This window comes from Oncorhynchus keta, chromosome 30, assembly GCF_023373465.1.
Source record: "Oncorhynchus keta strain PuntledgeMale-10-30-2019 chromosome 30, Oket_V2, whole genome shotgun sequence".
In the NCBI taxonomy this organism is placed as follows: Eukaryota; Metazoa; Chordata; class Actinopteri; order Salmoniformes; family Salmonidae; genus Oncorhynchus; species Oncorhynchus keta.
Genome location: NC_068450.1, coordinates 47,113,313 through 47,139,657, shown reverse-complemented (window position 1 = coordinate 47,139,657; position 26,345 = coordinate 47,113,313). Strand labels below are relative to the sequence as shown.

Genomic DNA, 26,345 nt, shown 5'->3' with positions numbered 1-26,345 from the left:
GCAGCCTGTTCTCACACTATGGGTTGTGGGTAGTTGTTTTCTGTCTTCGTATTAGTTACCAGATGGAACTGTTTTGGTTGTTCTTTTTGTTTACTTTGTATTTTAGTGTTCAGTGCAATTGAAATAAATGACAAACACTTACCACGCCTCATATTGGTCTGATCCTTCCTACTCCTCCTCAGAAGAGAAGGAAAACCGTTACAGAACTACACACCACCAAAAAAGGACTAAACAGCGTGGTAACCAGGAGCAGAGGGTTCTGGACTCCTGGACGTGGGAGGAGATACTGGAAGGCAATGGACCCTGGACACAGGCTGGGGAATATCGGCGCCGTGTTATGCGGTCAAGCGCACGGTGTCGCCAGTACGCGCTCATAGCCTGGTGCGCTATAGACCAGCCCCCGCAAGTGCCATGCGAGAGTGGGCATCCAGCCAGGGAGTATTGTGCCGACTCAGCGTGTTTGGTCTCCTGTACACCGTTTCGTCCCAGGGTATCCTGCGCCGGCTCTGCGTGTTGTGTCTCCGGGGCACTGGGAGGGTGCAGTGCGCCCTATGCCTGCTCTCCGCCCGTGCCGGCATTGAGCCTAAGGGAGAGGTGCGAGTGGTATGCACCAGATCTCCCGTGCTCACCCACAGCCCGGTTCAACCTGTGCCTGCACTCTGGAGGGTCCGGGCTAAAGTGGTCATCCAGCCTGGAGGAGTGGTGCCAAGGCTGCACACCAGAGCTCCAGTGCTCCCCCACAGCCCGGTCCATCCGGTGCCCCCCCCCCCACGCACCAGGCTGTCTCTCTGTCCTCCCTCCAGGTTCTCCCGCCTGTCAGGCGCTTCCAGTGTCTCCCTCCTGTCCGGAGCTGCCAGAGCCCCCCTCCTGTCCGGAGCTGCCGGAGCCGCCCGTCTGTCAGGAGCTGCCGGAGCCGCCCGTCAGTCATGAGCTTCCGGAGCCGCCCGTCAGTCAGGAGCTGCCGGAGTCTCCCGTCTATTCGGGGCCCGCTGCAAGGGCCCCCAGTCTGAGGTCGGCAGCGAGGGTCGCCGCTCCAAAGGCGCCACTTAAGAGGGCCAAGACTATGGTGGAGTGGGGTCCACGTCCCACGCCAGAGCCGCCCCCGTGGACAGATGCCCACCCAGACCCTCCCCTATAGTTTTAGGTTTTGCGGCCAGAGTCCGCACCTTTGGGGGTACTGTCACGTCCTGACCTTAGTTAATTTTTTATGTCTCTATTTTAGTTTGGTCAGAGCGTGAGTTGGGGTGGGCATTCTATGTTTGTGTTCTATGTTTTCTATTTCTATGTGTCTGGTATGGTTCCCAATCAGAGGCAGCTGGCAATCGTTGTCTCTGATTGAGAACCATACTTCGGCAGCCTGTTCTCCCACTATGGGTTGTGGGGTAGTTATTTTCTGTTTAGTGTTTTTGTTGCACCTTACAGAAATGTTCGTTTGTCGGTTTGTTGTTTTGTTCAATATTCATCTTTATTAAAATTGTTATGAATACGTACCACGCTGCACTTTGGTCCTCTTCTCCTTCTCCCGATGACAATCGTTACAGCTATGTGTGAAAAATAACTGCATTATAACAGTAACAGCATTAAAATGGAATTAAGGGGCTCTTCCAGCCTGCTTTGTGCCTCTCGAAATTATGGAACAAAATACTGGTCGTCTGTTAATATCCTCTGAGAGAACTAATGTTCCTGTTATCACGTAGAATAATAAAGAAAAGAAAAAACTCTGCGTTCATCAGAGAGGATGTTATAATTCACTGGGGAGAATAACAAATGGCTCTAATAATAAATTGGTGGCGCAACATTTGAAAATGTTACTTCCCATGCATTCCAATGCACTTCTAAGTAAATAATGTCTCTACCTTTTGCAAACAGACGTACCCAATGACAATTAATCAATTACAACTGTTTATCATATACATCCATTCCAATGTTTGTGTGTCGGTTTTCATTACGCCTTGTTTCGTTTTCCTCTCTCGATTTCCTACAATGACAAGACACGGAAAGTAGGATACTCACTAAAATTGGATCAAATCTGCCTTAATGAACACAAATCAAAATCGCATCAACTAAGTCATCCTCATCAACGGTTAATGTTTTTGAAGGCAACATATTGCCAAAGCACTTGTTTAACAAGCTTCTCCGAGTGTGATTATAACAGATGGGGAAAGCAGCCTGTGGTGTCTTTACGAGGGGATATTCTGATTTACCTTTTAATTACATGCAATTTCTGACCATTCAAGAGAATTGAGTTTCGACAGACTTTTGATGTTAATATGTAGGCCTAGGTCTGCTGTGGTGTTCTCATGAGCTATTCACAGTTTTGTATACACGGAGTATACAAAACACAAAGAAGCTCTTTCCATGACATAGACACACTAGGTAAATCCAGTTGAAAGCTATCATCCCTTATTAATGTCACTTGCTAAATCCACTTCAATCAGTGCAGATGAAGGGGAGGAGACAGGTTAAAGAAGGATTTTTAAGCCTTGAGACAATTGCGATATGGATTGTGTATGTATGCCATTCAGAGGGTGAACGGGCAAGACAAAATATTTAAGTGCCTTTGAACGGGGTATGATGGTAGGTCCCTTGCAACGGTTTGTGTCAAAAACTGCAACACTGCTGGGTTTTTCACGCTCAACAATTTCACGTGTGTGTCAAGAATGGTCCACCACCCAAAGGACACCCAGACAACTTGACACAACTGTGGGAAGCATTGGAGTCAACATGGGCCAGCATCCCTGTGGAACTTTTTTGTCAACTTGTAGAGTCCATGCCCCGACAAATGTAGGCTGTTCTGAGGGCAAAATGAGTAGAGTGTTCCTAATGTTTGGTATACTCAGTGTATATCGATAAGTATTCTCCTTCAAAGTAATGTTCATAATTGCCTTGATTACGACTCCCCACCCTCTATTTCAAGGATTCCATATTAAAAGAAATCTTCCAATCTAACTCAATCTAATATTGGATTGGGTTGAATTCACTCACTCGTATGTGTATCCTTCTTGAATAGGTGGAATGGCATTCCTTTGAATAGTTTGCTGCAGGCTAGTTACTAATGGCTTCAATTGTGTTCATGTTGCTTTACAGAGACTGTGCTCATATTTTGCTCTCCAGTCATTATTGGTGTTCAGCCCATTAATTTTATAGTCACATTTTCAATCCAAATGTGCAATCCTGACTGACATGTTTTTAATGGTTTGGAAATGGAAAATAAACACACTCGAAAGAGCAACTTGCACCCTAGTTTTCTAAATGATTGGTGATGATATTTGATTATCATCATGTTTTATTGGCTTGCCAGCTTGTCTGTGCGTGTGCATGTGTGTGCGTGCATGCGTGCGAGTGTGTGTGTGTTCCTGCGTGTATTGCGTATTGTGTGCTATTCATCCATGTGTCGTATCTACTGTACACATACTTGTGTATTCTGTCAGGTCTTTCATGTTGACACGTCCTGTATGGTAAGCTTAGGGCAATGCTACAAGGTGTAGCCTGAATGACAAATATTTATGTTCTTGCTTGCTCATTGTCTACCAGCTATAATTTGAACAGATGTCTGCCAGCTAGAACGAGAAGTCCCAACACACCACAGTAGGATGTGGATCAACGGGCTACCATTGAAATTTTAGGCTAAGATTCTCGTACTTAAATTCCTGGTGTCAGGTATTTGTACACATTAAGGGCGTATAGAGCTAACTGAATGTGGTCCAAAAGTGATTAAACATACAAGACTCCAACTTTCTCTCAAAAGTATTGTTATTTAAATGAATATTGCATGCCATATGTATTTAACTATAGTTAACTATTTTCGACATGTCCATGATTTTTCTCACCCAACCTTTTTTTTAATTGTAAATTGATAAACTGATGCCTCAAATTTTGCGCTAGCCAACACCGGCATAGCTGGAGTTTTGACGGTGTCGGAGGTGTAATCCCACGTTAGAACTGTCAAACCCACAAGCAACTCCCAGTATTGTAGTTATTGAGGACATTGCCATTGGCTGCATGGAGCTACAGTACGTTAGTATGAATGCAAAGGAGCTGTTTTTACAAGTTTGACACCTGGAATGTGAGATTTAATATCGTCTACATAGTGATTAGGCTGGTATAAATCATCATTATTTAGTTTAATGATTTTAAATTATAGCGTCATTTATTTCTATATTGCCTTCACTTTCTCGTTTTGAACTTCTAACACGAGTGGGACAGGTGTGGCTTCATGACAATCATCACAAGGGTAGCTACTCACTGATTTGACAGCTCCAACACATTTCCACCTCCGACCCCGCCAAAACACCAGGAATGCATGCGGGTATCGGCTATCACTTGATCTGATTGAATCTAGGCCGAACACTCTCCAAGATCCCACAAAATCACGTCTTGTGGATTGTAAGTGCGTGTCACGGCGGTAGCCAACTCCCCACCATCTAAGGGTCAAAGAGTCAACCTGTCCATCTTAGAGTGACATGTCATAGATTTAATCTCCTCTCCAGAGGGTAGGCAGACCACTGAAAGTTAATGGTTAACAGCTTCATGTGACCCTGACCATTGCTCCTTCTGATAGAGACGGTACCTCCCTCCACCCACCCACCCACCCACCCTCATCGTCCACATCCACACCCCTCTGGGGGACAAGGGGCAATGGCTGGAATTATTACATCATATGACGTCCCCCCCCCGTCCCCCCCCAGCCATCGTCCTCGGCAACTGCCACGGCATGTTACCACGGCAGCCTCGGAACATGGAGGACAGTTCCTGCCTGCTACAGCACAAATAGAGATAGGGAGGCAGGGAGGGAGGGAAAGACTTTCCCCCAGGGTGTCTACAACTATGTTTACGCAGAAATACTTGACATTTGTATGTCTGCCCAATCAAATAGTCAAATTTGCTTGTGGTCCAGTGCAGTGCTCCCCACCTGAGGCTTGCACTGTTCTCTCAAGCCAGTTCCCCTTACTTTTGCGAGACTGCGACGTTTGTCCACCCCACGAAGAGGACGAATAAATAAACATGACCCTATAGCCATTGTAAAACTGTGTTTTCATTGTTCTGTTTGTATCACTGTCCGATATGGTGTCACACTTAATCTTCTCCTCCTGTGTGTTGGCCTTAAGCAACTGCAGATGTCGGCTCAATCGGAAATTACTTTTAATTATCGCACTCCACGTATTGAATTCCGGCCTATGAGGTAGCGCAGAAAACATATCATGCCATACCATTTCCTTTAGGTATACTGTAGGCCTACAGTATATTGGGATATACATTTGAGGAGTTTTCAGTTCATGTTCCTAGTTTAGTCTCTGTCTCTTCAAGTACTACAGTATATGCAGTAATACTGCTTTCTCACGCTATAGAGTACAAAAGCAAATAAGAAAGCAAACACATTAGCTTTTCTGCAAACATGAATGTGACTGTGCAAATAGCCAAAACAGAGGCTTAAATATTTTATGACAACAAACAAAGCGGGCCAATCCCCCCCCAAAAAAAAAAGAGGCCAAGCACCATAGTAATGAAGGGCACGGCACTTCAAACAGACGGAAGTTAGCACAGCTTTAGAAATGTAGTTTCATTTGCATTTCTCAGCTCTCTGTAGTACAAATTAACAGAGTCTCTCATACAAATGTCTTTCAATCTTGTATACACAGCATATGAGGGGAGAAAATAAAGATATGAATGGGGGGAGAAGAAGCGAGGCAGAGAACTTCAAATGGAAAAAACAACAGAGCAAATATCAAGTGTCTGCATGGATAAGTGTAAAAAAAAAAATTGTGGGGGGGGGGGAATTTAATCACCCAGAGTTATATCACAAGGGTATTCATCTTCCCCTGTGCTAGGACGATTCCCATGACACGGAAATTATGAAAGCAGTTGAGATATTTCCTCTCTGTGGAATTGAGGACTATGATATTAGGTGTCCATTGCTATTTCTGTTACTGTGGTTAAGCGGTACCATATCTACTACAAATACTACAATAACAATTAGGCCATTTTCCATATTGTGTAGCTAAAATATTACTACTACAATAGGGCCGTTTTTCATATTGTGTATCTAAAATATTACTACTACAATAGGGCCGTTTTTCATATTGTGTAGCTAAAATATTACTACTACAATAGGGCCGTTTTTCATATTGTGTAGCTAAAATATTACTACTACAATAGGGCCATTTTGCATATTGTGTAGCTAAAATATTACTACTACAATAGGGCCGTTTTTCATATTGTGTAGCTAAAATATTACTACTACAATAGGGCCATTTTGCATATTGTGTAGCTAAAATATTACTACTACAATAGGGCCGTTTTTCATATTGTGTAGCTAAAATATTACTACTACAATAGGGCCGTTTTTCATATTGTGTAGCTAAAATATTACTACTACAATAGGGCCGTTTTTCATATTGTGTAGCTAAAATATTACTACTACAATAGGGCCATTTTGCATATTGTGTAGCTAAAATATTACTACTACAATAGGGCCGTTTTTCATATTGTGTAGCTAAAATATTACTACTACAATAGGGCCGTTTTTCATATTGTGTAGCTAAAATATTACTACTACAATAGGGCCATTTTGCATATTGTGTAGCTAAAATATTACTACCACAAATAGGGCCATTCTGCATATTGTGTAGCTCAAAACACACACCCAGCCACTCGCTACTTGCACGTTCTCCCTTTATTCAAAGCGATAAGAAAGTGTTGGAAGTGTAATGCACATTAGACGCAATCTTCGTGGAAGATGAATTTGATTTCGGTCATTTGTTGCAATGATGGAGTGAACAACATTGACATCGCCCATTCATCTTCTTAGTTAATTAGACGACAGTTAGACGATACGGTCCACAAAATGTCATGCATAAAAGGGAGCGACAACACATCTTGAAAATAAATAACAATGATAATAACTAACCATAACATATTATACATATTTCTATGATAATATTGACTGGTCAAACATGGACAGAACAAAGATGTGTAGGCCTGGCATATTTTCACATTTTCACAGAATTGAAATAAAAGGTGAAAGAACATTTGTGTGTCAAAGATTGATAGCACCAATAGACACATCGTTGCCATTTATAAGCTCCCTGTGAGCTTATACACTATCCGTGCAACAATCTGTCACCTCCTCCTTGTGTTTTCAATGCCTTTTGTGGCCTTATCAATAAACCATCCAATGTCACATGCTGGGCCGTGTTATTAACGTCTGCCTCTATTGTAATCTCTCAACGACATCATTGATAGCTGTCCGCCATAATTCTTTACAATCCCTCCACGGAGGCATCAGACCCAGAGAGAGAGAGAGAGAGAGAGAGAGATAGAGAGAGAGAGAGAGAGAGAGAGAGAGAGAGAACTACTCCCCTCCCCACTCTAAATCTTTCCCCCGCACCTGAGATAAGAGCAGAATTTAGTTATTGAGCGGGTGGTTTAAGATATACGCTTTCGCTAAAGGGACACTCAAAAGACGCACAATGAGAAGAGATTGAATGGTGTTGCATTACTTGTGGGTCCCGTATTCTCTCTTTGTGTGTCTACAGCAGTGCTTCCATTAACCTCGCAGGTCAGAGGGTCTCTATGGTGGAGAGTTCAACAGGTTTTTATATGGTGCAACATGTCTGTTACAAAGTGCTTCATCATACGCTTCATAACGTAACATAACATAAATAATGATGAAGGTAAATAGTCTTCAGTTTGTTTTTGGACTCTATCATTTTACTTTGCTAATGAAATACCATGATCGATGACTTCATGAGTATTCGTGTAGTCATCAAACAAGAGTATTCACAATATGCACATTGAATTTCAGAAGATATTTTAGGTTTGATACACACTAGCAATCCATCTCTTATTCTTGGCTTTGGCTGGGAACATATGTGGAATACATGAGGTGTCATCCCGATAAAGCAGAATGCTACCATAATTTTCCTGACAGAACAGGCAAGGACGATCATGAGCACTCACGCTGTGTATTATCCACCTACAACAGCTGCACCTCCACTATGCACAACATAATGACAAAAATGAAAGGGGTATTCTCAGTGCAAGGAGCAGAGAGCAGGTTTGATTTATTTTGAGAGGGAATGGGCCTGGTCTTCCTCATTGCAATGGACATGGACAAGAGAGAAGGGCTTTGCTTTGTACAGCTCCATCCCCAATCACACCGAGCGTGAGATAATAGCGGCCATAATGTGTTGCCGCTAATGGAAACAAGAGGAGTTTAAGAGTACAGAAAAAGACAGACAGAAGCACCAAAGGCAGAAGGGAAAGAAAAAATAATGATGTGCTTGATTCACACTTGTCCAAAAAAAAAGCCCCGGCTCGTGTGAGAATTTAATTCTGTGGTGAAAATAAGGATGAGATGGGGGAGAGCAGGAAGAGCCGGTAGGTGAGAAACAGCACAGCATGGCGGGAAATGGGATCCGCCATTTTAAGCCTCTGTTAACATAGAGGTAGTGTTGGGAAGTGTAATCACATGAATGTCCCCTGTGTTAACGGGAGATATTGATGTTGTACTGAGTCCTTCTAATGATGTCACAATGTGTGTGTTTGTAAATTAGGTACATATGTGTTGCTGAGAGCTGTACATACATTCACGGAAAACCAGCTCTAACACACAGTTATATTAACGGTATTCCACATTTCATGTCGCCTCATTTTGACTAGCTAATAGCCTAACCGATCATGCAACTAGTAGCGTTGCGTGGGTAAAATCACTGAGGAAGTCAGGCAGGGAAAAAAATCCATATTTTAACCTATGTGTTGTGCTAATTGCGTTGTTTGCTCTACAACCTGTTAGTTCATATTCCTTGACACCGTGATAAATAGGCCTAAGGCCGAGACAATAAGAACACACGGTGGCAGAATAAATTCATCGCAACATCTGTCCGGGGAAGGCCACAAAACATATTCCATGTAACAAAGAGGTACATGACCTACAGCGTGGTCAATCAAGTTAATGTTTCTGACATTTCCAGACGACTAAACTATTGATTTATAACCAGGGATATTTACCGTAAATCGCAAAGAAAACAGGCGCTGCCTCCACTAATCCAGCATCATTTCAACTTCAGAATCATCTAATCACCTATGCTTAGTCTAATACAGTAACAATTAAAATATACCAAAAACTATTTAGTCCAATCAGCGCACAGTAAGCTAAATAAGGTGTGGCTGTCCATGGCACTGAGTTATGTGTGTGTGCGTGTGTGTGCGTGCTTGCAAGTTGAAAAAACATGTTGACTCACCCTATTTGTAGAGAAATGGCAGTGCCATCCTGCTCTCTTTCATGGGGCCAAAACAGTCTGACTTTCATACAGTACACGCTTTTAGTATTTGTTGTCCTAGGCTACCTGGAAAAATTGCTTGCTCGTTAACCTAACTTCCTTTCATGGGCAACGATGTGCCAGGCCTACTACATCCAGCTACAGTTTAAGTCGGATGTTTACATACACTTAGGTTGGAGTCATTAACACACATTTTTCAACCACTCCACAAATTTCTTGTTAACAAACTAGCGTTTTGGCAAGTCGTTTAGACATCTACTTTGTGCATGACACAAATCATTTTTCCAACAATTGTTTACAGACTTATAATTTCACTTATAATTCATTATATCACAATTCCAGTGGGTCAGAAGTTTACATACACAACGTTGACTGTGCCTTTAAACAGCTTGGAAAATTACAGAAAATTATGTCATGGCTATAGAAGCTTCTGTTAGGCTAATTTACTTCATTTGAGTCAATTGGAGGTTTACCTGTGGATGTATTTCAAGGCCTACCTTCAAACTCAGTGCCTCTTTGCTTGACATCATGGAAAAATCAAAAGAAATCAGTCAAGACCTCCTTGGGAGCAATTTTCAAACGCCTGAAGGTACCACATTCATCTGTACAAACAATAGTACGCAAGCATATACACCATGGGACCACACAGCCATCATACCAATCAGGAAGGAGACTCATTCTGTCTCCTAGAGATGAACGTACTTTGGTGCGAAAAGTGCAAATCAATCCCAGAACAACATCAAAGGACCTTGTGAAGATGCTGGAGGAAATAGGTACAAAAGTATTTACATGCACAGTAAAACAAGTCCTATATCGACATAACCTGAAATGCCCGCTAGGAATATAATTCTCTCTATTTTTCTGACTTAAAATGAAGTGATGATCCTAACTGACCTAAGACAGGGAATTTTTACTTGGATTAAATGTCAGGAGTTGTGAAAAACTGAGTTTAAATATATTTGGCTAAGGTGTATGTAAACATCCGACTTCAACTGTACATGTTGAACTTCCATCCTCTCAGGCCAGGGGCACAATGTATACATTTATGGTTAGATCAGAATCGCTGAAATAATCATTGGCCAGTCCGGAGAATTAAGTAAAGCCACAAGTCCAAATTCTTATTTCCATCCATGGCTATTTTAAGAATGTGCCTATTTTAGCTAGCTACTTACCTGTTAATATAAACTCAGCAAAAAAATAAAAGTCCTCTCACAGTCAACTGTGTTTATTTTGAGCAAACTTAACATGTGTAAATATTTGTATGAACATAACAAGATTCAACAACTGAGACAAAAACTGAACAAGTTCCACAGACATGTGACAAACAGAAATTGAATAATGTGTCCCTGAACAAAGGGGGGTTAATAAAAGTAACAGTCAGTATCTGGTGTGGCCACCAGCTGCATTATGTACTGCTGTGCATCTCCTCCTCATGGACTGCACCAGATTTGCCAGTTCCTGCTGTGAGATGTTACCCCACTCTTCCACCAAGGCACCTGCATGTTCCCAGAAATTTCTGGGGGGAATGGTCCAAGCCCTCACCCTCCGATCCAACAGATCCCAGACGTGCTCAATGGGATTGAGATCTGGGCTCTGCGCTTGCCATGGAAGAACACTGACATTCCTGTCTTCCAGGAAATCACACACAGAACAAACAGTATGGCTGGTGGCATTGTCAAGCTGGAGGGTCATGTCAGGATGAGCCTGCAGGAAGGGTACCACATGAGCGAGGAGAATGTCTTCCCTGTAACACACAGCGTTGAGATTACCTGCAATGACAACCAGCTCAGTTCGATGATGCTGTGACACACCGCCCCAGACCATGACGGACCCTCCACCTCCAAATCGATCCCGCTCCAGAGTACAGGCCTCAGTTTAACGCTCATTCCTTCAACGATAAACTCGAATCAAACCATCACCCCTGGTCAGACAAAACCATGACTCGTCAGTGAAGAGCACTTTTTGCCCGTCCTGCATGGTCCAACGATGGTACGTTTGTGCCCATAGGCGACGTTGTTGCTGGTGATGTCTGGTGAGTACCTGCCACACAACACGCCTACAAGCCCCCAGTCCAGCCTCTCTTAGCCTATTGCGGACAGTCTGAGCATTGATGGAGGGATTGTGCGTTCTTGGTGTAACTCGGGTAGATGTTGTTGCCATCCTTTACCTGTCCTGCAGGTGTGATGTTTGGATGTACCAATCCTGCGAAGGTGTTGTTACACATGGTCTGCCACTGCGAGGATGATCAGCTGTCCGTCCTGTCTCCCTGTTGTGCTGTCTTTGGCATCTCACAGTGCGGACATTGCAATTTATTGCCCTGGCCACCTCTGCAGTCCTCATGCCTCCTTGTAGCATGCCTTCACGCAGATGAGCAGGGACCCTTGGCATCTTTCTTTTGGTGTTTTTCAGAGTCAGTTGAAAGGCCTCTTTAGTGTCCTATGTTTTCATAACTGTGACCTTACTTGCCTACCGTATGTAAACTGTTAGTGTCTTAACGACCCTTCCACAGGTGCATGTTTATTAATGGTTTATGATTCAATGAACAAGCATGGGAAACGGTGTTTAAACCCATTACAATGAAGATCTGTGAAGTGATTTGGATTTTTCCGAATTATCTTTGAAAGACAGGGTCCTGAAAAAGGGACGTTTCTTTATTTTTTATCAAGGGATAAAGACAGCATCAGATATTTTGGCTACACATACAGTACTAATACAGTTTGATCTCTCGGATACTTTCTCCGGTGAGATATATTCAGCCTCTTGTGAATTAAAGGATATTTTTTTAACAGCGAGAGACGGAAGATTAATTATTTTGTATGTTTTTATTTTTTTACTTGGTCAAATGTTTGGGGGAAACCTTGCTTCCCTTGGCAACCATGAATACACGCCACTGCATACTACGCAGACGACACCATTCTATATACTTTCGGCCCGTCATTGGACACTGTGCTATCTAACCTCCAAACGAGCTTCAATGCCATACAACTCTCCTTCCGTGACCTCCAACTGCTCTTAAACGCTAGTAAAACCAAATGCATGCTTTTCAACCGATCGCTGCCTGCACCCGCATGCCCGACTAGCATCACCACACTGGATGGTTCCGACCTTGAATATGTGGACATCTATAAGTACCTAGGTGTCTGGCTAGACTGCAAACTCTCCTTCCAGACCCATATCAAACATCTTCTATTCCGCAACAAAGCCTCCTTCACTCACGCTGCCAATCTTACCCTAGTAAAACTGACTATCCTACCGATCCTAGACTTCGGCGATGTCATCTACAAAATCGCTTCCAACACTCTACTCAGCAAACTGGATGCAGTTTATCACAGTGCCATCCGTTTTGTCACTAAAGCACCTTATACTACCCACCACTGCGACTTGTATGCTCTAGTCGGCTGGCCCTCGCTACATATTCGTCGCCAGACCCACTGGCTCCAGGTCATCTACAAGGCCATGCTAGGTAAAGCTCCGCCTTATCTCATTTCACTGGTCACGATGGCAACACCCACCCGTAGCACGCGCTCCAGCAGGTGTATCTCACTGATCATCCCTAAAGCCAACACCTCATTTGGCCGCCTTTCATTCCAGTTCTCTGCTGCCTGTGACTGGAACGAATTGCAAAAATCGCTGAAGTTGGAGACTTTTATCTCCCTCACCAACTTCAAACATCAGCTATCTGAGCAGCTAACCGATCGCTGCAGCTGTACATAATCTATTGGTAAATAGCCCACCCATTTTCACCTACCTCATCCCCACAGTTTTTATTTATTTTCTTTTCTGCTCTTTTGCACACCAATATCTCTACCTGTACATGATCATCTGATCATTTATCACTCCAGTGTTAATCTGCAATATTGTAATTATTCGCCTACCTCCTCATACCTTTTGCACACATTGTATATAGACTCCCCTTTTTTTCTACTGTGTTATTGACTTGGTAATTGTTTACTCCATGTGTAACTTTGTGTTGTCTGTTCACACTGCTATGCTTTATCTTGGCCAGGTCGCAGTTGCAAATGAGAACTTGTTCTCAACTAGCCTACCTGGTTAAATAAAGGTGAAATAAAATAAATAAATAAAAAATTATGGACTAAATGTTCAAATCCTGTTGCTGCAGGATTTTCTTTCTGTGACAATACAGATCAAATTACGATCCTGTATATAATATTTCTGACTGTTTATGCAACAACTTGCCAAATGAATGTTAGCTTTTTGAGAAGGTGGCACAATGTCTAGGTCGGTAGTTTATTTGTGAATAATGGCTTATGTCACTGAGTTGAATTCAGTCTTGTAACTGTGAATAGAATATGGATGCAAAGGCAAATGTGGAAATTCACTTACCTCATACCTCTGTCTACGAACATGTGCTTATCCAACAATGCACAAAATCTTATTTAGGATTCATTTGGATCCCCATAGTATACCTAAGTGGGTAACTGCTCGGAATTCTAAGGTCAAGACAATGATGTGCATGTCTCAATAGATTCACTTATCTGTTTTTCAGTATTAAAAAATGTACTCAAAAAGTCCTATTTTTATAATTCAACCCCAATTCCGTTCTCCCCCCAGAAATCCCTGCTTGAGCTTCTTCTGACAATGCTCTCAATAGGGAATTGGCTGCTGGTCTTACAAATCTCCACCTTTGCAGTTCCTGAATCTCCAACAACAAGTGAAACCGTTACCTTGTTTCACAGTGCTGCAAGGGCTTGACACAAACCGCTGCACACAATGCACAGCACAACTCGATAATCCACGAGGGAAAGTACCAGACATCTACAAAAAAAGAGCGTTGGTTGGTCATATAATAAGTCTCTTCCGGTTAGACTTGTATATCCTCTTGCATATTGCTGGGGCACTGTGACATAAAAGAACAAAAGACCTGTTTAATTCTGGGCGAAGAAAAGAGACTATAGACTTCACTCCCTTTCTCCCACTTACATAATGTGATATCCATACACTTACATAATGTGATATCCATACACTTACATAATGTGATATCCATACACTTACATAATGTGATATCCATATTGTTCATTCTATTTCCATGGCTGTTTGCTAGGTATGTGGGACTCCACCTTGGGCCATATGCAAGGTGAGCCAGTTCTACAAACAATATATTTTTTATTTTACCTTTATTTAACTAGGCAAGTCAATTAATAACAAATGGCCTACCAAAGAGCAAAAAGGCCTCCTGCAGGGATGGGGGCTGGATTTAAAAATTAAAACAAATGATGTAAAAATATAGGATAAAACACACATCAGGACAAGAGAGACAACACAACATTACATAAAGAGAGACCTAAGACAACAACATAGCATGGCGGCAACACATGACAACACAGCATGGTAGCAACACAACATGGCAGCAGCACAACATGTTAGCAGCACAAAACAGGGTACAAATATTATTAGGCACAGACAACAGCACAAAGTGCAAGAAGGTAGAGACAACAATACATCATGCAAAGCAGCCACAACTGTCAGCAAGAGTGTCCATTTGAATGAAGAGATTGAGATAAAACTGTCCAGTTTTAGTGTTTGTTGCAGCTCGTTCCAGTCGCAAGCTGCAGCGATCTGAAAAGCCGAGCGACCCAAGGATATGTGTGCTTTGGGGACCCATAACAGAATGTGACTGGCAGAATGGTTGTTGTATGTGGAGTTTATTATTATTTTATTTGACCTTTATTTTACTAGGCAAGTCAGTTAAGAACAAATTCTTATTTTCAATGACGGCCTAGGAACAGTGGGTTAACTGCCTGTTCAAGGGCAGAACGACAGATTTTGTACCTTGTCAGCTCGGGGATTTGAACTTGCAACCTTTCGGTTACTAGTCCAATGCTCTAACCACTATGAGGGCTCCAGTAGATATCTCAGATAGGGAGGAGTGAGGCCTATGAGGGTATTATAAATAAGCATCAACCAGTGGGTCTTGCAATGGGTATGCAGAGATGACCAGTTTACAGAGGAGTATAGAGTGCAGTGATGTCTCCTTTTAAGGAGCATTGGTGGCAAATCTGATGGCCGATTGGTAAAGAACATCTAGTCGCTCGAGAGCACCCTTACCTGCCGATCTATAAATGATGTCCCCATAATCTAGCATGGGTAGGATGGTCATCTGAATCAGGGTTAGTTTGGCAGCTGGGGTGAAAGAGGAGCGACTACGATAGAGGAAACCAAGTCTAGATTTTACTTTAGCCTGCAGCTTTGATAAGTGCTGAGAGAATGACAGTGTGCTGTCTAGCCATACTCCCAAGTACTTGTATGAGGGGACTAACTCAAGCTCTAAAACCTCAGAGGTAGTAATCACACCTGTGGGGAGAGGGGCATTCATTAATGCTCTGAGCATGTGGACAGTTTCCTCAGCAAGACATACCACATGGGTTGTCCAGGGCCCTGAAAGGCTAGAAAGCTGCTCTCTGCTGGGTTTGAAACATCAGACAGACCTGGCAGCTCAACCGTGAGATAGGTGCCATTCAGACAGCCTTCACCCACCGCTGTGCATTCGTCTGCCAAAGGGCATGTCCTGCCTGCTAGAACAGAAACCACCCATTGACAAGCAGTGCAATGCACACCTTGCAGAGCTGAATATCTTACAAAATCATTGTAATGTAGCCCGCTAATAAACTCAAGTGAAATCACCTGCTGAAATAATGGGCTTTTTTTTCTTTGCATGCAAACTGAACAGTTTGTCAAAAAAAGAGATTGACAGTATCGTGTGGATGTCATTGTCAAATAATCAAAGACCATTGAGTGAGCCTATCAAGGTGAGAATAGGCCGCCAAGCTGTGCAATGCATTGCTTGCATGCAAATGACGCGGTGTCATTGTAATGATACATTTGCACGGTCTCAAGGCCCAGCAGTAACTAACATGCTGTATCTCTTTAGGGAAGATGCTTTCCTTTGGGATAGGATTTAGATATCCTGTGAATGCACTCAAAAGTCATTGCGGTTCCATACTCTTTCATCGTTTCCCACATATTTAATCTCACCCAGTATGAAGAAAAATATGTTCTCTACGTTACATGTTCAGTCTTCACCTCTGGATCTAATTGACTTATCATAACCCATGTAACATGCTAAATTAACCTTCCCTGATTCAATATGCACATGTCCATTCCTATTTACAGTGTTTTACCTCCTGTGTTTCAAGTTTGGATTCTGTGTGGCAAATTCATCTGAAGGCCACTGAGTTCTATTTTCAGTTCCGCTGTTTATGCCAAAGGCAACATTATATAAAAAAAAGTATATTCTCAAGATGGATTTAGCGTAAAAAAAAGAGAACCCCCCCCCACACTCCTATATAGATTTAAATGCATTAATGTAATAAACTCAATTGGTTATTAAAAATGCCATATTCAACCATTGAAAAAGACTTTGGACATGGCTAGTGCATTTCATGAGACCACACAGGTAATTATTGCCATTGAGTGTTACAAAAATAAGTGATCTAAAGGCTCTGTTGTAGGGAATGGTCTTGGAATTGGGGGGTGTCATTTTTGGACCACTAGTTCCCCATTCTCCATAGCGTTGGGAGCACCAGCCCTTCTGCACCCTGGTAGTAGTAATCATTTTTACAGGCCTTACTTAATTAAAATGTTAGATACACTGTAGCAATATGCGGCCGAGTTCTCACCAAATTAAAAAGAAATTAGGATGGAAGATGTGTAGCTTATGGCTTAATCAAGCCTATACATTGGTTCCAATAAAGCATAACCACAGTCGAATATTGTTAAAATATTTCTTGATCCATGAGTCATGTCAAAAAACAATTTGATATACAAGTGCATGGCCAGCTGTTTTGGACTTGTTAAATGCTAGCCCTCCTGAGCATTGGCATCTGTTGAAACCATGTTTTTGTGAATAACACAAAAACATGTAGACGGAAACTGTGGATAGATTGCAAATAGTAATAAAACAATTAAGTTTGAACTCAACGGCAAACGGTTGTTGTTAATATACACATGAACATGCTGGTCTTGAGGCAAAGGTAGTGCAGCGGTCTAATCATGTGACCCTATGAGCTATCAACAGCTCCTGTAGGCAGAGATCAATCAAACCCACATTGCTGGTGGGTGCGGTATATTTCATTTCCCTGTTGCCACATAGAATTGCACAATGGCCTTGTGTTCTAGAGGCTCCTCTCCAATCACAATAAGACATATAGGTTGATTTCAGTGCAGTGGTTGTTTAAACAAAGATACTGCGTCAAAAAAAATCTTCTACAGGTTTGACGGAATCCAGAGTTCCAGAGCCAAATTTTCACCTCTTCCAAACAACCATCCCCGGTCTGCCATGACACTCACATTGAAGTGAGACAGCAAATGAATTAATCAGCCTCCCGGGCCATGCTGATGCCATCTATGCAGCTGGGAGCACATTTTTGCTCGATATATCCTCAGCAACTTCTGCCATAGCAAAACCTTAGCCCTGTATTTTAACACAGATAACACCTTTAACAGATGCACATAATGACACACACAGTGTCTGTGCTTCCTATTTCCCTTCGCCGCCACCTCTGTCTTCCATCCAACTCAAGTGTGACCCTTCGTAGGAATGCACTGCAACTCAATTAAACTGTAACAGTGATCTGTGAGAGTACTCTGGTTTCTGCTGTTACATTATTTACGATACTAAACGTTAAAACTGATGAAAGTGGAAATCAGATTGGAGAAAGAGAGGAAAAGTCTGTGTTACACCTCATGGCGATGAAGTGTTTGGGAATATGACATTTGATTTTTCCCCCACATCTCGTCCGGCAGCGGTTCCTTTTCCCGACGTGATCACATTTATTTCCAAACAGTCCCAATCTTCCCCGTGTTACATCTTCACAGGGTGCTTATTGAAAACGTGACGGGAAAGGAGAATGGGGGGGGGGGAACTCAAGAGAACTCAGAACCCTGTTTGGAATTCGGTTGGGCCATACACATACAACACAGGGTTGGCATTTGAAACGGAGCATTTAGAATTTAAGCATGTTTACTTGACGCGTTTGACATCTGAGAGTAATTCTCTGTCATCTGTACCCTTTGGAGGATAGTGTCCCTCGGAGGTGTCAAAGGAGCAGTAAAAACAGGTCAAAGATCAAATCAATCAAACTCTATTTTCAAAAGAAGCAGGCGGTATACCGTGCCTTCAAAGTATTCACTCCCCCTTGACTTTTTCCACATTTTGTTGTGTTACAAAGTGGGATTAAATTGGATTTAATTGTCTATTCAAAATACTCTGTCATTGTTTTTAATTCATGGAAAATAACACTAATATAAAACAATACAAGCTCTGTCAAGTTGGTTGTTGATCATTGCTAAACAGCCAATTTCAAGTCTTGCCATGTATATTTTCAAGCCGACTTAAGTCAAAACTGTAACTAGGTCACTCAGGAACATTCAATGTCATCTTGGTAAACAAGTCCAGTGCATATTTTGCATTGCGTTTTAGGTTGTTGTCCTGCTGAAAGGTTCATTTGTCTCTCAGTGTCTGTTGGAAAGCAGGCTGGACCAGGTTTTCCTCTAGGACTTTGCCTGTGCTTCACTTTATTCCTTTTCTTTTTATCCTAAAATGTCATAGTCATTGTCTATGACACCCATAACATGAAATTCCTTCCTCACCGTCAACTGACTTAGGAAGAATGCCTGTATCTTTGCAGTGACTGGGTGGATTGACACACCATCCAAAGTCTAATTAATAACTTCATCATGCTCAAAGGGATATTAAATATCTGCTTTCCCCTCCACCATCTACCAGTAGGTGACATTGTTTCAAGGAATTGTAATACCTCCCTGGTATTTGTCATTAATCCGTGCTTGAAATTCACTGCTCAACTGAAGGATCTTACAGATAATTATGTCTGGGGTACAGAGATGTGGGAGTCATTCCCACATCTACATGACACATCATTTTTGTGTCATGTAGATCAATGACACAAAATCTAAATGTAATCAATTTTAAATTCAAGCTGTAACCAAACAAAATGTGGAATAAGTCAAGGTGTTTGAATATTTTCTGAAGGCACTGTATTGTATTTACTCCATTTCTGACTAGTTGGTCAAACTAATAGCATAACTATAACTATTTCCTCTAGAATACATACAGTAAAATCATTTTAGCTGAAAACAAAATTCCTTGACCCATCAAAAAATTACACGTGTGGGAATATTTACAGTAAATATGAGTACAATAAAAAATGTGAAGTTAAATATTATTTTCTTACCTGGCAGGGTCTCTGATAGTAGATGTCCATAGAGTGTGACTAAAGAGTAGTTAAAAATCCCCAGTGGAATACACAGGTCACTTATTTCAAGATTCCGATGTCTGTAATAATAAAAAAAAAGAGAAGAAATTTAAGCAGACATAGGGTAGGAGCTTTCCCGGAAGTAGCACAAGTCTAAGCAGTAACAAGCCCATCGAACCAAGATAAACATCCTTGAAGACTGTCAGCCCAAGGAAGACAGAGGAAGGCCACTAAGTTGAAGAAGGAAAAGACCTCTGACATGCACAGTATCTTCCTTCAACGCTTGGGCGGATTGATCGTTTTTCTGCCCAAACGGCTGCCAAGGGACGCTTCATTAAATCCTAATTTCTCTCGGCACTGTAATCCGACCGACTGGCCAAGGAATTTTATGAGAGAATATCCTGATTTAACTCCTAACTGTCATGTTCTGGCTACAAACGTGAGTATCAAAGCAGGGGAAGGGATGGAATTAATCTGTTGACCACAATTTATGGCATTGCAAAATTATTGGCACCCCGGTTGCATAGCCTGCCAACAAATGCTTCTTGTAGCCATCAATGAGCTTGCTGCACCTTCTAGTAGCAATTTGGCCCACTCTTGAGCAGCAAATTGCCTCGAATTCTTGTTTGAGGGGTTCCCTCCGCCAACTGCTGTTATCAGATACCACCGTAGGTTATGGATGTGATTCAGATCTGGGCTCTTTGCTGATCACTCCAGAACAGTCTCACGTTTTTTCTTGAATCATTTCAGTTTTCTTTTGATATGTTTTTGTGTTGTTGTCCTGCTGGAAGACCCTCGACCTTCAACAGAGAGACAGTTTTTGGACACAGGATTGAACATTGTACTCCAAAACACTTTCATAATCTGTCGATTGCATGATGTCTTGCACACATTCAAGTCTCCCAGTACCAGAGACAGCAAAGCAACCCCACAGCATGACTGAACCTCCCCATGTTTGACTGTTGAGAGGGTGTTCTTTGTTTTGTCTTTGGTAAACATGCTGAAGGAGACACAAGAAAGCCTGATTGAATTTCTCAAATTAATGAATATACAAGCCTAAATCATGGGGAAAATGTTCTGTGGACCAATGAAAGAAAATTAGGCAATAAACGCTGTTTCCTAATGACCAAATAAAGGGAAAGGGGATACCTAGTCAGTTGCACAACTGAATGCAGTCAACCGAAATATGTGTTCCGAATTTAATCCAACCCTTCTGAATCAGAGAGGTATGGGGGGCTGTCTAAATTGATGTCCATGTCATCGGTGCCCGGGAGAAGTTGTTGTTGGGGGTTAACTGGCTTGCTCAAGGGCAAAACGGCATATTTTTCTACCTTGCCGGCTGGGAGCATTCAATGAAAATAAGACTCTCCCTACAATCAAGCATGGAGGAGATTTAATAATGCGGTGGGGTTGCTTTGCTGTCTCTGGCACTAGGGGATTTGAATGTGTGCAAGGAATCATAATATCCGAAGATTATCAGTTGTTTTGGAGTCCAATGTTCATTCCAGTTTCCAAAAACTTCCATTGAAGGATGTGGGTCTTCCAGCAGGACAACGACCTCAGACACACATAACACAATCACCCAGGAATAGTTCAAGAAGAGATGGTGGACTGTTCTGGAGTGGCCAGATCTGAATCACATCTAAAAACGTATGGCACGATCTGAAAACAGTAGTTGGTGGAGGACAGTCCTACAACATTGAAGAATTAGAGAAGTTTGCAAATAAAAGGTGTACCAAATTGCTAGTAAAAAAGGTGCAGCAAGCTCATTGATGGCTACAAGAAGTTTTTCTGTAGTTATCTTGGCCAAAGGCTGTGCAAGTAGTACTGGCTTTGGAGTGACAATAATGTTGTCCATGCCATTTGTCTTCATTTTCTGTAAACTTGTATGCATACATTTATTTAAAATAAAATTGCTTCTGCAGTATAGAAAATCCAATTACAAGATGTGGTAACCAAAAGTTGTTTTTAATTTCAACTTATTTTAGAAGAAATAGGGAACACTTTAAGAAAAGTGTAAATGTGTCTATATATTGGGCCACAACTGTACATGATTAGTCAACCAGTTTTTTTTATTAGTATTCCCAGGATGCTACAGAATAGATCTGCCTAATGAGGGGGAGGAGACTCAGTTTGCTTGAAGCATTTAGTGAGGAATACTTAATGAGATGTTAATAGGATGATGCAATGTTGGACAGAATACAGTAAATGTTGAAGTGCATTTACACTCTTATTGTGAGCATGACTACTATTTATCCCATTCATATTAAATGAAATTTAGAGACGTGATGAAAGTCAATTACGATGACCTTCTTATTATGTTGCTTTTATCAGTCCCAGGTGTAGATAAACCTGATAAAATACATTTTTTAAATGTGACAATAAGTAATAAAATGAATTGCACTCCATGTCAGTGAGTGAGATGAGTTTGCTCCCAGAGGATAAGCCACTGATATGTTAATATGACTGAGGAATAATACAATTCCTAGTATCAAGTCATCGAGAAATTCACTTAATAACACTCGAGAATTGGATTAATATCTAGAGTCTAACTTGTGTTCCATACAGTGTTGGTTGTTCAACTGGTGTGGTCGCAAATATAGGCTACATCAACCAGTATAAACCCAAATAGTACTTGTATTTAAGCAAAAATTACTTACAACCACACTTTCCTCATAGCCTACAATTAAACAAGGCTGTACGGGGATTTTGAATATATAAATTAAACTCCAACTGTGTCTCTGATTTTGGAAATTTTGCTCCTTTTCTCCCCATATGAATATATTTTTTTGCTACAAAGTTTGATGCTAGCATGTTTGCTAACTTAACTATGCTATCGCTGGTCCCATCAAACATTCTGTTTGGAATGTGAAGAACAAACACCAGAGTCTGGTAATCATATACAGTTCATTCAGAAAATATTCACACCCCTTGACTTTTTCACATTTTTGTTGTATTACAGCCTGAATTTAATATAGATTAAATTGAGATTTTGCGTCACTGAACTAGAAACATTACCCTATAATGTCATCGTGGATTTTTCTTTTTCACGTTGATCAAAAATTAAAAAAATTAAAATAAAAAGCTGAAATATCCAATTGTTAGCAGAGAAGGGCACCTATTGGTAGATGGGTTCAACAAAAAGCAGACATTTAATATACCTTTGAGCATGGTGCAGTTATTAATAATTACTCTTTGGATGGTCTATCAATACACCCAGACACTACAAAGATACAGTCACCATTACTAACTCAGTGGCCAGAGAGGAAGGAAAACACTGAGGGATTTCACCATGAGGCTAATGGTGATTTTAAAACAGTTTTGGAGTTTAGTGGCTGTGATAGGAAATAACTGATTATGGATCAACACCATTGTAGTTACTCCACAATGGAAAGAAGGAAGCCTGTACAGAATAAACATATTCCAAAACAAGCATCCTGTTTGCAATTAGTCAATAAAGTAATACTGTAAATAATGTGACAAAAATACATTTGTGTCCTGAATACAAACCATTAACACAACACTACTGAGTACCACTCTTCATATTTTCAAGCATGGTGGTTTTTGCATGATGTTATGGGTATGCTTGTTTTAATAGTCACAGTGGGTACAAATCTCAAATGCACTTCCTGATAAACTCATTCACTGTATCGGTATATTTACATTTACATTTAAGTCATTTAGCAGACGCTCTTATCCAGAGCGACTTACAAATTGGTGCATTCACCTTATGACATCCAGTGGAATGTATATGTGTCGATATTATTTTCTGAAACTACTCTGAACATATCCCAGTCTGCATGATCAAAATAATCTTGAGGCGTGGATTACGATTGGTCAGACCAGCGTTGAATAGTCCTCATCATGGGTGCTTCCTATTTGAGTGTCTGCCTATAGGAAGGGAGGAGCAAGATGGAATTGTAGTCTGATTTGCTGAATGGTGGGTGGGGGAGAGACTTATATGCATTCTGGAAGGTTGTATAAATAACAATGGCCGAGAGTTTTAGCAGCACGAGTAAGACAATCAATATGTTGATAGAATTTCGGGAGCCTTTTCTTCAAATTTGCTTTGTTAAAATCCCCTGCTACAATAAATGCAGCCTCATAATATGTGGTTTCCAGTTCGCAAGTCCCGTGAAGTTCTTTGAGGGCCGTTGTGGTATCCGCTTGAGGGGGGGATATAGACCACTGTGGCTATTATTTATGAAAATGATCTCGGGGGATAGTACGGTCAGCATTTGATTGTGAGATATTCTATGTCGGGTGAACAGAAGGACTTGAGTTCCTGTATGTTATCACAGTTACACCATAAGTTGTTAATCATAAAACATTTACCTCCACCCTTCTGCTTCCCGGAGAGATGTTTGTTCCTGTCGACGCGATGTACTGAGAACCCAACTTTACAGAGTCAGATAGTATATCTTGAGAGAGCCTTGTTTCCGTGAAGCAGAGTATGTTTACAATCTCTGGGGTCTCTCTGAAAGGTGACTCTCGCCTTGAGCTCATCCATTTTATTATTCAGAGATTGGACATTAGCGAGTAAAATAATCTGGAGCGGTGGGTGGTGTGCACGCTTCCTAAGTCGGACCAGATGACCGTCTCGAGTGCCATTCCTCCACAGGCGTTGTTTTGGGTTAGCCTCTGGAATGAGTTCAATTGCTCTGGGGAGAGCAAACAAAGGATCCACTCCAGGGAAGTCGTAATCCTGGTCGTGATGTTGGAATTTCTGGTGAGTTACCGCTGCTCTAATATCCAAACGTTCTTTCCGGCTGTATGTAATGACACGAAACAATTCCTGAGCTAATAACGTTAAAAATAATACATAAACAAACAAAATTACTGCAGAGTTTCTTAAGAGCCAGTCGCGATGCTGCCATCTCCGGCAACGCCATCATCAAAGAAACAAGTCATATTTTGAGTCGATACAGTGTTTGTTTACATTTACTTTGTTTACAAACATTGGAGAATATAACAAGCTTGTATTTTGATTTTAGATGGGGTACGACAGTTGAACTAAGCTCATGAGGCATTCATAAGTTATATTCTTCTCGAATCTATGGGTATGTATCATTAATGTATGCCAATGCTGCCAATGACTGGAACGAATTACAAATATCTCCTTCACAAATTTTAAGCACCACCTGTCAGAGCTTATCACAGACCTGTACATTGCCCATCTGTAAATAGCCTGTCCAACTACCTCATCCCCATATTGTTATTTCTTCTTTTGCTCCTTTGCACCCCAGTATCTCTACTTGCACATTCATCTTCTGCACATCTATCACTACAGTATTTAATTGGTATATTGTAATTACTTCGCCATCATGGCCTATTTATTGCCTTATCTTACCTCATATCTTACCTCATTTGCACACACTGTATATATACTTTTTTATATTGTGTTATTGACTGTATGTTTGTTTATTCCATGTGTAACTCCATTGTTGTTTGTGTCGCACTGCTTTGCTTTATCTTGGCCAGGTCGCAGTTGTAAATGAGAACTTGTTCTCAACTAACCTACCTGGTTAAATAAAAGTGAAATAAAAAGAAAATAAAAAATGTGTATGTACATAACTGGATGCAGCAACTAAGGATTCTAGCTTTAAATGTGTGAATGATTTTTGCCATTCCGCAGGTCTTTTAAGGATCCCCTTCCACCTCCTTCATGGGGAGCGGTTAGTTAGTCTAGTGAACATTTAATATTGGCCAAATAAGTTTCATGTTTTAACCAAGTTAAGTCATTTCTGCATCTGTTTAATTTGTAAATATATCTGTGGATCCAGTCTTCCCCATCACGTGTTCTCTAGGCCTAAATACATACCACCTATTTTGTCTCCTGATTTTCTGCTCCACGCCAGCCAAAAAGGACGTTGGGTCCTTCGTTTTAACAAGGTCTTTGTCATTTTCAGTTCTGCTACTGAGGTGCACACATTGAACTAAGAAATTAAGCTGCTCCTTCATTGTGCTGGCTGGAAATCGATGGCTGTTGGTCATCCAGGAAATCCACAGTAAGTTTCCAATGTGGCAATCTAAGATAGCAGTGTGGGCACTCAACTCTGTGGTGGCTTTAGAGCAGACAGCATTTCCTTGTAATCTCCAAATTGGTCAGCAGAATGTCAATCTTCAAAATGGACAAGTTAAAGTTCCGGTATAACTTTTTAAACTCAGCTTGACAAAGCAGAAAGGCAATTGACTGGGACATAGGCCTACAATATACTGTAGTAAACCATTACACAAAAGAGGCAAAGGTCTGGTCTGCTGAGCAACACAATTATTACATTCCTGGGATGTCAGAGCATTGGTCTTGTGTTTCCCCCTGTAGTTCCAGCATGTCAAAACATCAGATTTTTTGATGGTATGCCAATTATAGCTTAGTTCACCTGAGTGTGCACTGACAATGTTCTAGAAAAACAAACAAACAAGTCTTAATTGCTCTCAAAATCAAACCGAGACTTCCCATCCGTTCATTGCCTTGTAAATGACTCACGACGCACAGATTGGAATAATCTGCCATTGGACGATTTGGAAGACTGGAGTCGTGGAGGAATTGCGAAGCGGAAAATGACTTCAGCTTAATTGGAGAAAATACTTAATAAGAGTCCCTTATTAAGGACTGTAATCAGCGACACAGAAATGGCCCAGGTAGGGAGATAACGCGGTCAAAGGGATCAGCATTAAAGCTTTCCAAATGAGAATAGAGAATATTTTTTTGTGGAGATTCTAAACTGAAGCCTGATGGCGAGTATTTTAAGAAGGATGTCTCTGGTGTCCCTCACACATCAGTCACTTTATTTTGAGGCTAAATGAAGGTGTCATTTTAGGAGAGATGCCT

General features: G+C 41.4%; 1 protein-coding gene across 1 annotated transcript in view; it reads right to left on the bottom strand.

Annotated features, from left to right (window-relative positions):
• The window catches only part of LOC118363584 (leucine-rich repeat and immunoglobulin-like domain-containing nogo receptor-interacting protein 2), a 357,562-nt gene that overhangs the window by 223,016 nt on the left and 108,201 nt on the right, over positions 1–26,345 (bottom strand). The window contains exon 3 of the mRNA XM_035744577.2: positions 19,493–19,593. The gene's annotated coding sequence lies outside the window, so the exon portion shown is untranslated. The remainder of the gene's footprint in view (positions 1–19,492; positions 19,594–26,345) is intronic.